Raw genomic sequence first — 12,404 nt, 5'->3', positions numbered from 1 at the left:
TTGTTATATTGCCAAAGTATAAAACATGACATACATATTTCAAATGCATAAGTATAAATACAAGTATACAGTGCATGGATAGATATGTCCCTGTACATAAACTCGCAATAGGCCTATAGCCCTTTATTGATTGCTACACGTTCTTGCAGCTGTAAGCAGTACAACACAATAGTAAGTTTAGCAATTCAATATAAATTTCTTAGTGTCAGTTAATGTCAATTAGTGTGTGCCTACATATGTGCATGTCGATCATTCACCGTCTCTCAGGTCATGGCATGCTGTTACGTATTGTGCACCAAGATGTGCCGTATTTCCTTCGCCACGGATTATTCTTAGTTTTGATGTTTCATCTAGTTCTATAAAATCAGGGGTTGCCATACTGAGTTTGTCAAAGTTTGCTTTCCTTGTTTTGTCAATTTTTTTGCATTTTAGAAGGAAGTGCACCTCTGTTTCAACCATCCATCAAACAGTGGCCGCATATTCTGTTTTCTCTTGGTTGCCAGAATCTCTTCTGTCTTCCTTTTTCAACTGCTAAATAATGGTCACTTAACCTGTATTTGGTGAGGGTCTGTCTCTGCCTTATGTCTCTAACAGTTGAGAGGTAGTCTGCCAATTTATAATCTCTTTTTAGGGCACGGTAACATTCTAATCTGCTTTGGCTTTTGTTTTCTTTATCCCAATGTTCCAAATACGTTTCTTTACATTGTTTGATAATTTGGTTCGCTCTAACTGGTGATTGGGGGTCAGTATTGATCTGAGGCCACTCTGGGTTTAACTGGATAGGGTTTAACTGAATAGGGGTAGTTAGTCTCAGTACCAACTGACACGGAACTCTTTTCTGTGTTCCCCTCTTGTGTTTGAAGGGCTTTAAACTGGAGAGTATATGGGGGGCTAGATTTAAGGTGATTCCAAAATTTTAGTGATCATTTCTGGAAATTTATTATCAGTGGGTATCTGCCTAGTTCAGCCCTACATGCATTTGTTGGTGTTTTCCTTTGCATACGGAGGATGTTTCGACAAAATTCTGCCTGCAGGGCCTCCGTTGCATGTTTTTCCCATTTACTATAACTATGGTGACTGAGCGGACCCCATACTTCACTACCATAAAGTGCAATAGGCTGGATTACACTGTCAAATATTTTAAGCCAGGTTTTAATGGGAATTTAGATGTTGTAGAATCTTCTTTTTATTGCGTACAGAGCTCTTCGAGCTTTCTCTTTTAGTGCATTCACTGCCATATTGAAGCACCCTGATGCTGAGATAGTTAGACCAAGGTAAGTATAGCTCATAGTGTGTTCGATAACAATACCATTGAGAGTAAATTTGTATTTATCTTCCTGACATCTGGGTCTTTTCTGAAAAATCATGATGTTGGTTTTCTTTAGATTTACTGCCAGGGCCCAATGTTGGCAGTACTCATCATGTAGGTCCAACTGTTGCTGCAGTCCCTGTTCTGTGGGGGGCAGCAGAACCAAGTCATCCGCATAAAACAGGGAATTTACCTCTCCGCCCAGAAGACAGAGGCCCGGCGCTGTGATCTGGTCCAACATTACTGCCAAAGCGTTGATATATACATTAAACAGTGTCAGGCTCAGATTGCAGCCTTGCCGGACGCCTCTTCTCTGGGCGAAGAGATCAGTGCATTGGTCCCCAATTTTAACGTCACATTTATTATTCAGATACATTGATTTGATAAGGTCATATACCTTTCCTCCTATACCACAGCAGAGGAGTTTGTAATAGAGCCCTTCATGCCAAATAGAGTCAAATGCTTTCTCAAAGTCAATAAAACAGGCAAATAGTTTCCCATTAGTCACTTGTTGTACATGTTTTTCTCTGAGAGTGTGAAGGGTATAAATGTGGTCAGTGGTACGGTGTTTTGGGAGGAAGCCAACTTGGTTTTTACTGAGAATGTTGTGTTTGTTAAGGAAATCCTGCATTCTGTTATTTATGATACTGCAGAATAACTTCCCTAGGCAGCTACTGACATAGATGCCACGATGATTATTTGGGTCTAATTTGTTTCCACTCTTATAAATGGGTGAAATAAGTGCTTGACACTGTCTATCTGTCTATCTGTCTATCTGTCTATCTGTCTATCTGTCTATCTGTCTATCTGTCTATCTGTCTATCTGTCTATCTGTCTCTTTATCTGTCTATCTCTTTATCTGTCTATCTCTTTATCTGTCTATCTCTTTATCTGTCTATCTCTTTATCTGTCTATCTCTTTATCTGTCTATCTCTTTATCTGTCTATCTCTTTTATCCGTCTATCTCTTTATCTCTCTCTCTTTATCTATCTATCTATCTCTTTATCTATCTATTTATCTATCTCTCTCTTTAACTATCTATCTCTATCCATCTCTCTCTATCTCTCTCTCTATCTATCTCTCTTTCTGTCTCCTTCTCTCACGGTCTGACTCTTTCTCTCTCTTTGACCATCCCTCTCTCTCTATCTCTCTCTCTCTATATCTCTCTCTCTCTCTCTCTCTCTCTCTCTCTCTCTCTCTCTCTCTCTCTCTCTCTCTCTCTCTCTCCCTCTCTCTCTCTCTCTCTCTCTCTCTCTCTCTCTCTCTCTCTCTCTCTCTCTCTCTCTCTCTCTCTCTCTCTCTCTCTGTCTCTCGTCTCTCTCTCTCTCTCTCTCTCTCTCTCTCTCTCTCTCTCTCTCTCTCTCTCTCTCTCTCTCTCTCTCTCTCTCCCTCTCTCTCTCTCTCTCTCTCTCTCTCTCTCTCTCTCTCTCTCTCTCTCTCTCTCTCTCTCTCTCTCATCTCTCTCTCTCTCTCTCTCTCTCTCTCTCTCTCTCTCTCTCTCTCTCTCTCTCTCTCTCTCTCTCTCTCTCTCTCTCTCTCTCTCTCTCTCTCTCTATATATATATATATATATATCTATATATATATATCTCTTCTCTCTCTATATCTATATATATATCTATATATATATATATATATATATATATATCTTCTTATTTCTATCTATCTATCTTATTCTATCGAATTCAGAGAGAACGCCGCCACCTACAGCCATCATTTTTGGCCACCTCGCTCATGGTGGCATGAGGTTGAAAGGCACTACTTACTGCAAATGGTGGCTTGGGTGATATGGCTTGCAGTTGTTAGGCACTACTTGTTTACACAACTGCCAAAATGTTGAATTTGTGGTCTGAAAAAAATTGTGGAAGTTGGGGTAAGTGTGAGAGACATGTACCCAACATTGGAATTCCAAACGTGAAATGAAGGTAAAGAGAAGCGAGAGTGGAAGGGACAACAGCAGCTAATGTGCTTGGTAAAGATTGGCTGTGCAGATACCGTAATTGAAAATATTTGAATTATCGTGTTTGCTCACTGCATTTCATCAACAGTAAGGCATTATTCGTGTTTTTTCTTGATTCCTTTGGTATCTAAAAATTCTCAGAAGTGATAAATCTGGCTGTAAATTTTTCTTCAAATGCGTTTTCATTTTGTACGTAAAAACCTACTTGAGAACCATTGGCGATTTATAAAAAATAAAAAATAAAAGAAATTACAGCCAGATTTATTACTTCTGAAACTTTTTAGTTGCCAAAGGAATCAAGAAAAAAACACAAATAATGCTTTACTGTTGATGAAATGTAGTGAGCAAACGGCCAATGTTCGCTAAGCATCTCCCTGGAAGATGGAGTTGGAAACAATGGTAAGTACCTACCAGCAGTACATCGCGTGTAATCCATTTTGGTGTAGCGTGACCCGACTGCTGTGAAACCTCCCTATATGTGTGTGTGTGTGCATGTGAATATATGTGTGTGAATATATGTATGTGTGTGAAAATGTATGTGTGTGTGAATATGTGTGTGTGTGTGTATGTATATGTGTGTGTGTGTGTAGGTGTGTGTCTGAATATGTGTGTGAGTGAATATGCGTGTGTGAATATGTGCATGTCTCTATATGTATGTGTGTGTGTGAATATATGTGTGTGTGTGTGTGTGTGTGTATGTGTGAGTGCATGTGAATATATATATATGTGTGTGAATATGTGCACGTGTGTGTGCATATGTGTGTGAGTGCATGTGAATATATATATATATGTGTGTGTGTGTGTGAAATAATATGGTATTTCGTAGTTCAGAGCTTATTTATTATGTTTAATAGCTTGATGGCTGTCAGGAAGAAGCTGTTCCTCAATGTTGATGTCACAGTTTTCAGTTTACAAAAGTCGGACGTGACTCCAGAAGTCGGGCATCAGTCAGTCCACAAGCTGTGAGAGTCAGTCCAAAGGCCATGAGTTAATCCCAAGGCAGTGAGTGAGTCCACAGGTCATGAGTAAATCGCTCACTGCCCCCTCTCCTCCACTGACATCCCCCACCTCAAGACGCTGCCCTCCGCCTGGCTATAGAATGCACCCCCTACTGAATCCCTCCACATTCCCTGCATGAGGACACCCCATCCCCTTCTCATCAGTTCACGACAACCCCCGCCTGAAGCTGCCCTTGGCTGCACGACATTTACCACCCATAGGGCAGTGTCTTGAGGTGGGGGATGAGTCTGTGTATGTGTGTGTGATTGAGTCTGTGTGTGTGTGTGTGAGTGAGTCTGTGTGTGTGTGAGTCTGTGTGTGTGTGAGTCTGTGTGTGAGTGGGTTTTTGTGTGAATGTGTGTGTCATTGAGTTTGTGTGTGCGTGAATGATTGTGTGTGTGTGTGTGTGAATATGTGTATGAGAATGTGTTTGTGTGTGAATATGTGTGTGAATGTTTGTACATTTGAATGTGTGTGTGTATGTGTGTGTGTCTGAATATGTGTGTGAGTAAATGTGTGTGTGTGTGCATATGTGTGAGTGCGTGTGAATATATTTGTGTGTGTATGAGAAATAATATAGTATTTCGTAGTTCAGAGCTTATTTGTTATGTTTAATAGTAAGATTAAACGAGTACTTACCAGTATGAAGTTTGATCTGTATTTTACGAGGAGATACGATGAGGGATTACGTGACGTGAAGAACCCGCTCAGTGCGCAGGCATGGCATTACTTCCAAGCAGGGGTGTGGAATCACAGTTAGACACAATATATGAAGTAAACATAGCAAAGATTAAGGAGACATCAGTTTACTAGTTTGATCTATATAATGAGGGCGGGAGCGGAGGGCACGTAATTCCTCATCGTAACTCCTCATAAAATACAGATCAAACTTCGTACTGGTAAGTACTCGTTTAATCTTACTATTTTACTTCGGAGTCACGTGAGTGACTACGTGAAGACTTCAAAGGTCTGTGATTTCAAACCGTGTAACAGTTTTTATTTCACTCACTGCCGAAGTTCTTGAGGGAGGAAGTGTTATCGTAATCAACCGATGGATCTGCTTTCTCAAGAAACAGAAAGGTATTTATTAACAATAACAACATAAATAGCTCCCCTGAGTTTAAATTAAATATTTCCAGTTTGTAATATTCTGTCTGCAATTAAGTCGAGCTTTATCAACGGTTTATAATAAAAAACATTCTGAACGTCGTTTCCCTCGACCATCCTGCCGTATTGAGAATGTGGTCAACCGGGACGTCCATTCGTTCAGCCGCTGATGTCGATGCTGCCCTAGTGGAATGGGATTTAAATGTATTAGTGTCTATTCCGGCAGCTTTCAGTACCTGTTTGAGCCACCTTGAAGTGGTTTCACTCGTTACCCCGCCATGAGGTTTCTTGTGGCTGACCCATAGGGCTTTTTCTCTCCCTCTGAGATTGTGGGTTGTGTCTATATATTGTTGTAGATGGTTCACCACACTCAACCTTGGCTCTAGTGGGTAGGCCCGGAATACCACCAGTGAATTGGGCGTTCCTGGCCTGCTTTGTTTTGACCAGACCTAGAATGATGAACGTGATGCGGTCTGGTGTGATCACCATGTTACCCAGTCTTAGTCTATGTAGTGACTGGACCCTGTGAGCGGATACGAGAGCCATAAGCATGAGCGTTTTTTACGTAGATTGCTCAAGACTGAGGGATCTAGCTGGTGGCCATCCTCTGAGATATGTTAATATCACACTGATATCCCATACATGGGTATACCTTGGTTTTGGGGCTGTTATTGTAAATGCCTTTCATAAGTTTTATCACCAGTGGATGGGATCCCATGCTCTGCTGTCCTGCTGTTTTTAAATAAGCAGACAGGGCGCTTTGTGCTGTATTTACGGCACTGTAACTCATCTTTTCATCATGGTGTAGATGGGCCAGGAACTCCAGCACGTCGGTGGTTGTAGTAGTTTCGTATGTTGTCCCTGCGTCCTGGCAGTATTTTCCCATTTTTTAATGTAGGTTAGGTACTGCTTCTTGGTGGATGTTCGCAGGGATGCCGACATGGTGGTGATAGTTCATTCGGATAATCCCAGTCCCTGGTAAGGTCTATCCAAAATCTACAACCCAGGAGTTTGATATTTTCATGGCATGGGTGGCTTATGCCTGATACTGGGTGAGTCAACCACCGTGGTCCACTAGGGAAATCCATAGGTGACTCGACCACCATGTCGTGATGAACTGGGAACCATGGCTGTGTAGGCCAGTCGGGCACCATCAATATCCCAAAGGCAGAGTCCATCTGTATTGCGAAGTACCCGACTGATGAGGCAGAAGGGAGGGAAAGCAAAAAGCAGAAATTCCCCCAATCCAGCGTATAGGCATCTACCGCTGCTGCCTCTGGTCTGGTTCCCAAGTCACATACATAGGTAACTGGTGATTCCGTCTTGTTGCAAACAAATCGATATCTGGCGTTCCAGATTGCTTAATAACTTTAGCAAATATTTTGGGTTTAACATCCATTCGATGTTATCATTAAATTTTTCCGTGACCTGGTGTCTGCCACTGTATTTAGCTTACCTAGTAGATAGGCAGTCGATAGTAAAAAATGTCTTTCGACACACCATTGCCAGATCTGATTGACCAATTTGTCGCACGATAATGATTTTATGCTCCCCATATGGTTAATATAAGCCACCACCATAGTATTATCAATCCGTAACCGCACATGCAAGTGCTGCATTTTAGATGCATATGCTTTTAAATCATAATACTCAACATTTCTAAATTGATGCCCAGTGTGTGTGGTAAAGATGAGTCTGGTTAGTCCATCTGGCACCTGTGCTGGATATGGAGTTAGTTGCCCCCCTCCCCCCAGACTTGAGCACTGGCATCTGATTAATAACTAAAGTAGGGTTATATATATGGTCCCTAGATAAGGGACGTATCAGATATTAAACTGATAAGAACAGATACTACACTTGATCTTAGCCAAAAGGCCGAGAAGCGATTGTCTAGGGGCTGGAGTTAGACCATAGGGCAATCTCTATACTACCATAGCTGCCCCAACCAGCTAAATTTAGGTATCTGCAATGATCCTTGTGTATGGGTTTTAGATAGTAGGTTTCTTTAATATCAATGCTTGCTATAAATTATCCTTTGGAGATCAGTTGTCTGACAGTAACAAACGTCTCCATCTTAAAATGTATATACTCAACAAACTTTTTTAGTGATGTTAAGTCCATGATGATGCGATTTCCACCATCTTTTTTGGTTTTAGTGACTATATTTGATACAAATTCGAAAGGTTCATGTTTGGTCTTTTTGATGACCCCATTTGTGATAAGCATCACCAGTTCAGCTTGTCCCTCCCGCTTTTCTTCCTCGGAGGGAGTAAGTTCCCTTAGGGCCAAGTGTTGAACTGGTGATAATATCTCTGATATAACTGAATTTTGTATCCACTAATGTTGTTGAGCATATACTAGCTCCTCGTGACATTACCCCATGCTTCTTTTAACAAGTGTATTCGCCCCCTGTTAGTAGAGCACCCTTGTTTTTTAAAATGCTGGCAGAAACCCAGACCCACCTACCTCCATGGTTATGGGTATTCTTCTGTTTTCTCCTGGTCCAACGAGTCCTACACGTCGTGTGACGTGGTAGGGGTGGCGCGTTTTCCCTGGGGCCTGCTCTGGGCCCTGGCCTGAAAGGCTTACAGGATTGGCATGCAGGCCCCGAGCTTTCACCAGTACCATAAGGTAACCCAGCTGGTGGATGCATTAGAGGTACTACTGACTGGTTTACGTGTGGTGCTCATTCCAGACACTGCCGCCTTTCCCCGATATTTTTGACACGTCGCCAGTTTTTGAAAACTTTTTGAAGAAGGGTTTTTCGGCCCGAAACGTTGCCTATATCATTCACATTTTAAACTTTAATAAAACCTTTTTGCACTTTTAATGCTGTGTGTTCTTCATGCCGTGTGTTCTTCATCACAATAGAACCTAATAGGCAGGAATGGCTGCTCTGTGGGAGAGCCACTAAGAGTGTGCATGGGGGGGAGGTTGTTTGGAGATGCACTGACTGTGTGGGGTGGGAGGGGAATGGCAAGGAGCAGAGTGGGGGGGGGGGGGGGGTTGAAGGTAGGCGGGGTGACTGAGTGAACTGCCAGCGTACCAGGCGTGAGTCACTGCACTGCCAGCCCACGAGCCGTGAGTTAGTGAACTGCCAGCCCACCAGCTGTAAGTGACTGAACTGCCAGCCCAATAATCCATTCAGTCCACCCTCTTCCCCCTTTTCTTTTACAGTCTCACCTGTTTTGGGAAGAATTTCTGGCAGTTTCTCAGCTGCCAGCCTGCCAGGTCCGAGTGATTGTACTGCCAGGCCTCAGTGACGGAGCTGCCAGCCCTCAGTGACTGTGCTGCCAGCCCAAAAATCCATTTGGCCCACAAATTCCATACTAGCCCTCTGGAAATCAGTACCTTTGGCCCCCAACACTCATACTAGCGCAACAGAAAGCCCCCCCCCCCCACCCCTCACTGGCCAGCAATATTGGAATTGGTGGAGAGGTGGAATATTGTGTTGGGTGTCCAGCCCTCCCGTGTGATGCTGGGACCCAACAGGTCCCACTTAGTTTAGTATAATATTAAAACTCTGTGTGTGTCTGGCTGGCTGGCTGTGTGTGTGCTGTTTGTGGCTGCCAGCCTTTGATTCGTTGCTACACTAACACCCGACCCACAAACACCCTGATTTTTTCCATTTCGGTAGAGATTTCACTTTTCATTCCAAGTATCCACTCCTCTTTAAATGTTGTCGTGTTTATGTACACTTTTTTAATAAAATCCTTCTCCCCCGCCCCCACTCTCTCATTTTATCGCCTCCTGCTGGCCAGCGACCATAATGGCTGCTGCCACCCGTATCTCACCTCAAAGACGCCATTTAAAAACACCCGCACTGCTGATTCCTGAGCTGCTTGAGTTGGAGGACCATGTCTCCCGTGGGGGCTACGTGTAGGGAACAGCTATCTATATTTATCTATCTATCTTTATCTATCTATCTTTATCTATCTATCTTTATCTATCTATCTTTATCTTTCTATCTTTATCTGTGAGATTCAAAAATCACAAATGCTCTTGAGACAAATTCAGACAAAGAAGTGTTTTTATTAATTTCATATTCTGCAGAATAGGTGCCTCTCCTCTGATGTCCCCTAGAGGCACAAAGAAGATGGAGATGCTTTCTATCTTTATACCATTTTTCACTATGGTCACTACCTCATGTCTCCCCATCGAGTTTCGTCCAATCATAACATAAAGCCCACATTCCCACGAGAATGTCCAGGAATGTCTCGGACCATCTCCTGACGTCAAAGACTCCCAAGGCTTCTGCTGAAGTTGTTATCTGTTTGCTACTTTTTATCTAGAATTTCTCTCTGTTCTGTATATTGTTACTTTATTCTACCAGCAGTCTGGCTTCTGCTGATAAGCTCATTTATTTCTAAGTTATATTTTTCAGAGTTCTAGTATAAATCAACCATCCCTATTAACCCCTTTCTCACAATCCACCATTTTTCTTTTTGCTACGCATCTTTTGATTTATACAATATCTTCCTTTTCTAGTGCTAGCAGCAGATTCTTCGCCTCCCTATCCTCCTCTCGCTAGTCATACTGTGTTCTGAAGGCCAGCGCAGGGAATGATACAACATCCGAATAGGCACAAAGTCAATGGTTCCTTCCCTTCACGCACAGTTTACGGGTTGATATTGTCTGGTGGGGCCTCCACAGGACCCTTAAATCGGTTTGCGTGTGTCCACCCTTTTTCTTTTGTTCGTACTGCTGTCTCGGTGATTAATAACACAAGGTAGGGTCCAGTCCACTTTGGTTGCAGCTTTTCTTCCTTCCATGATTTTACAAGATCCCAGTTCTCTGCTTTCACAGAATGGATTGGCAAGTCGAGATGGGGACTCTGTGCCAACAGCTCCTTGGTTTTTAATTCTGTAATAGAATGAGATACTGCCAGTAAACAGTTCCTTAAGAAAACATCATTACCATGGTGGGTATTCCTTCTATCTTTCCCAAATAATAAAAACCTAACTTGTTCAACCTTTCTCTGTATCTTAGTTGCTGAAACCCAGTCAACATTCTAATTGATCTCCTCTGTACTCTCTATTTTAACCTTTTTCCTATAATTATGCCTACCAAAATTATACACCATACTCCACAATTGACCTCACCAATACCTTGTACAATTTAACATTACAACCCAACTTCTATACACAATGCTCTGATTTATAAAGGCCAACACACCAAAATCTTTCTTTACCATCCTTTCTACACGAGATTCCACCTTCAGGGAATTATACACAGTTGTTCCTAGATCCCTCTGTTCAACTTCATTCCTCAATTCACAATCATTTACCATGTAAGTCTAGTTTGAATTTGTCCTGCCAAGTTGTATCACCTCACACTTATCAACATTAAACCCATCTGTCATGTTTCAACCCAGTCTTCCAAATGACCTAAATCTCTCTGTACATTTTTTAAAATCTACTTAATTATTCACAACACCACGTATCTTAGTATTATCTACATACTTCTTAATCTATCTTACCACACCAACATCCATATTATTGATTCACATGACAAACAACAGTGGTCCCAACACACATCCCTGAGGTACCCCTCTAGTCATTGACCTCCAACCTGATAAACATCCATCCACCATTACTCTCTGACATTTCCCAACAGTCACTTTTAATCCATCTTGCTATTCCTTACTAACCACTTCTTAACCAACCTTATTTCCTTTATTGAACTTTGTCAAAGGCCTTACTGAAGTTCACCACTTTAACCTCATCAATTTTCCTAATAACCTCTTTTAAGAAAAATCATGATTAGTCAAATGTCACAATCACAAATCCATGCTAATTCTTCCTAATCCTACCCCATTTATCCAAATTCCTATAATATTGTCTTTAGTATCCTTTCCATTATTTCCCACCACTGATGTCAAACAAGTTCTTGTTAAAACTCTACTCTTCTTTGTCCTCCTGTTCAATTACCTCAGGGCTATTATCTATTCGTACCTGTGGGACAGCCCTCATGTAATTATTGAAATCGTACTAGGTATCTCAACCTTCTAAACGAACATCGGTCGGTGATTTAGAAAACTCATACATACACCTTGTCTTCAGGTTTAAAGGGTCCTTCTTCCTGGTCCATCTCCGACAGCTTTTACTTTACCTGTTCATAAATAGACTTGTATATCATTATTAACTGTTTCATATACTTTTTAAATTCTATCTGTAACTGTTCCAAACCCGGTCCCTTGCAGGAACTTCTCCATTGTGTCACCTGCTGGTTAGTTTGCATGCAACATTTCTTCAGTGCCAATGGCAGAGCATTACACAAATCTTATTTATTTTAACCTTCAATGTTCCATTTATTCTTTTCATCAAATGAAAACAATCCGTTGTCAAAGCTGATTTCTGTAGGTTTACCAAACCTCTTAATTACCTTATTCAGCATAAACGACACTACAGTGCTCATACCTAAATCGATTCAGACTTACCCTGGACATCTCTTCCAGATGCTGTTTCAGCTGCTTTGTCTGCATTTTAATTTAACTTCTTTGACATGTACTTTTTCCATTTCACCATACAATTTCAAAATTCCCAATCTAGTCTGAACTATATCCTGCCTTTCCCAAGGTCATCATCTGCTGTCTTATATTCTGAAGTATTTCTCTCTCTTCACTTGTGGAACAAACCAACAAATTGTCCACATCAGCAAATACTTTCTAAGGGTATACCATATAACCATATATCGAACCTGCCTCCACCACCTTCACTGGAAGCTCATTCCACACAGCTACCACTCTCTGAGTAAAGAAGTTCCCCCTCAACTTTCAACTCTGCCTTTCCCATCTAATTAAAAAACCTACCTCATCCTAGCCTTTCTTGACATCCTTCCTTAAATCCCTTTCTCTCTCTTGGGGACCCCAGTCCTGTTAGGGCTTATAATCTCCAGATTAATTTCACTCCTGATAGGACTTTGAGGAAAAGTTCCCCAAGACATGTATTATTGGCATGTAATTCTCTGGCCCCGCTTGGTTCCCTCATAGGACTCACTTGTGTCAGTTCATCACTTATTTCAGTCTTTT

General features: G+C 41.7%; 1 pseudogene; it reads right to left on the bottom strand.

Annotated features, from left to right (window-relative positions):
• Nucleotides 1-7,150: 7,150 nt before the first annotated feature.
• Nucleotides 7,151-7,261, bottom strand: LOC129694148 (U2 spliceosomal RNA; annotated as a pseudogene).
• Between the last annotated feature and the right edge of the window lie 5,143 nt (nucleotides 7,262-12,404).

The sequence above is a fragment of the Leucoraja erinacea genome, unplaced genomic scaffold (assembly GCF_028641065.1).
Source record: "Leucoraja erinacea ecotype New England unplaced genomic scaffold, Leri_hhj_1 Leri_557S, whole genome shotgun sequence".
In the NCBI taxonomy this organism is placed as follows: domain Eukaryota; kingdom Metazoa; phylum Chordata; class Chondrichthyes; order Rajiformes; family Rajidae; genus Leucoraja; species Leucoraja erinaceus.
This window is presented reverse-complemented; position numbering and strand designations above follow the sequence as displayed.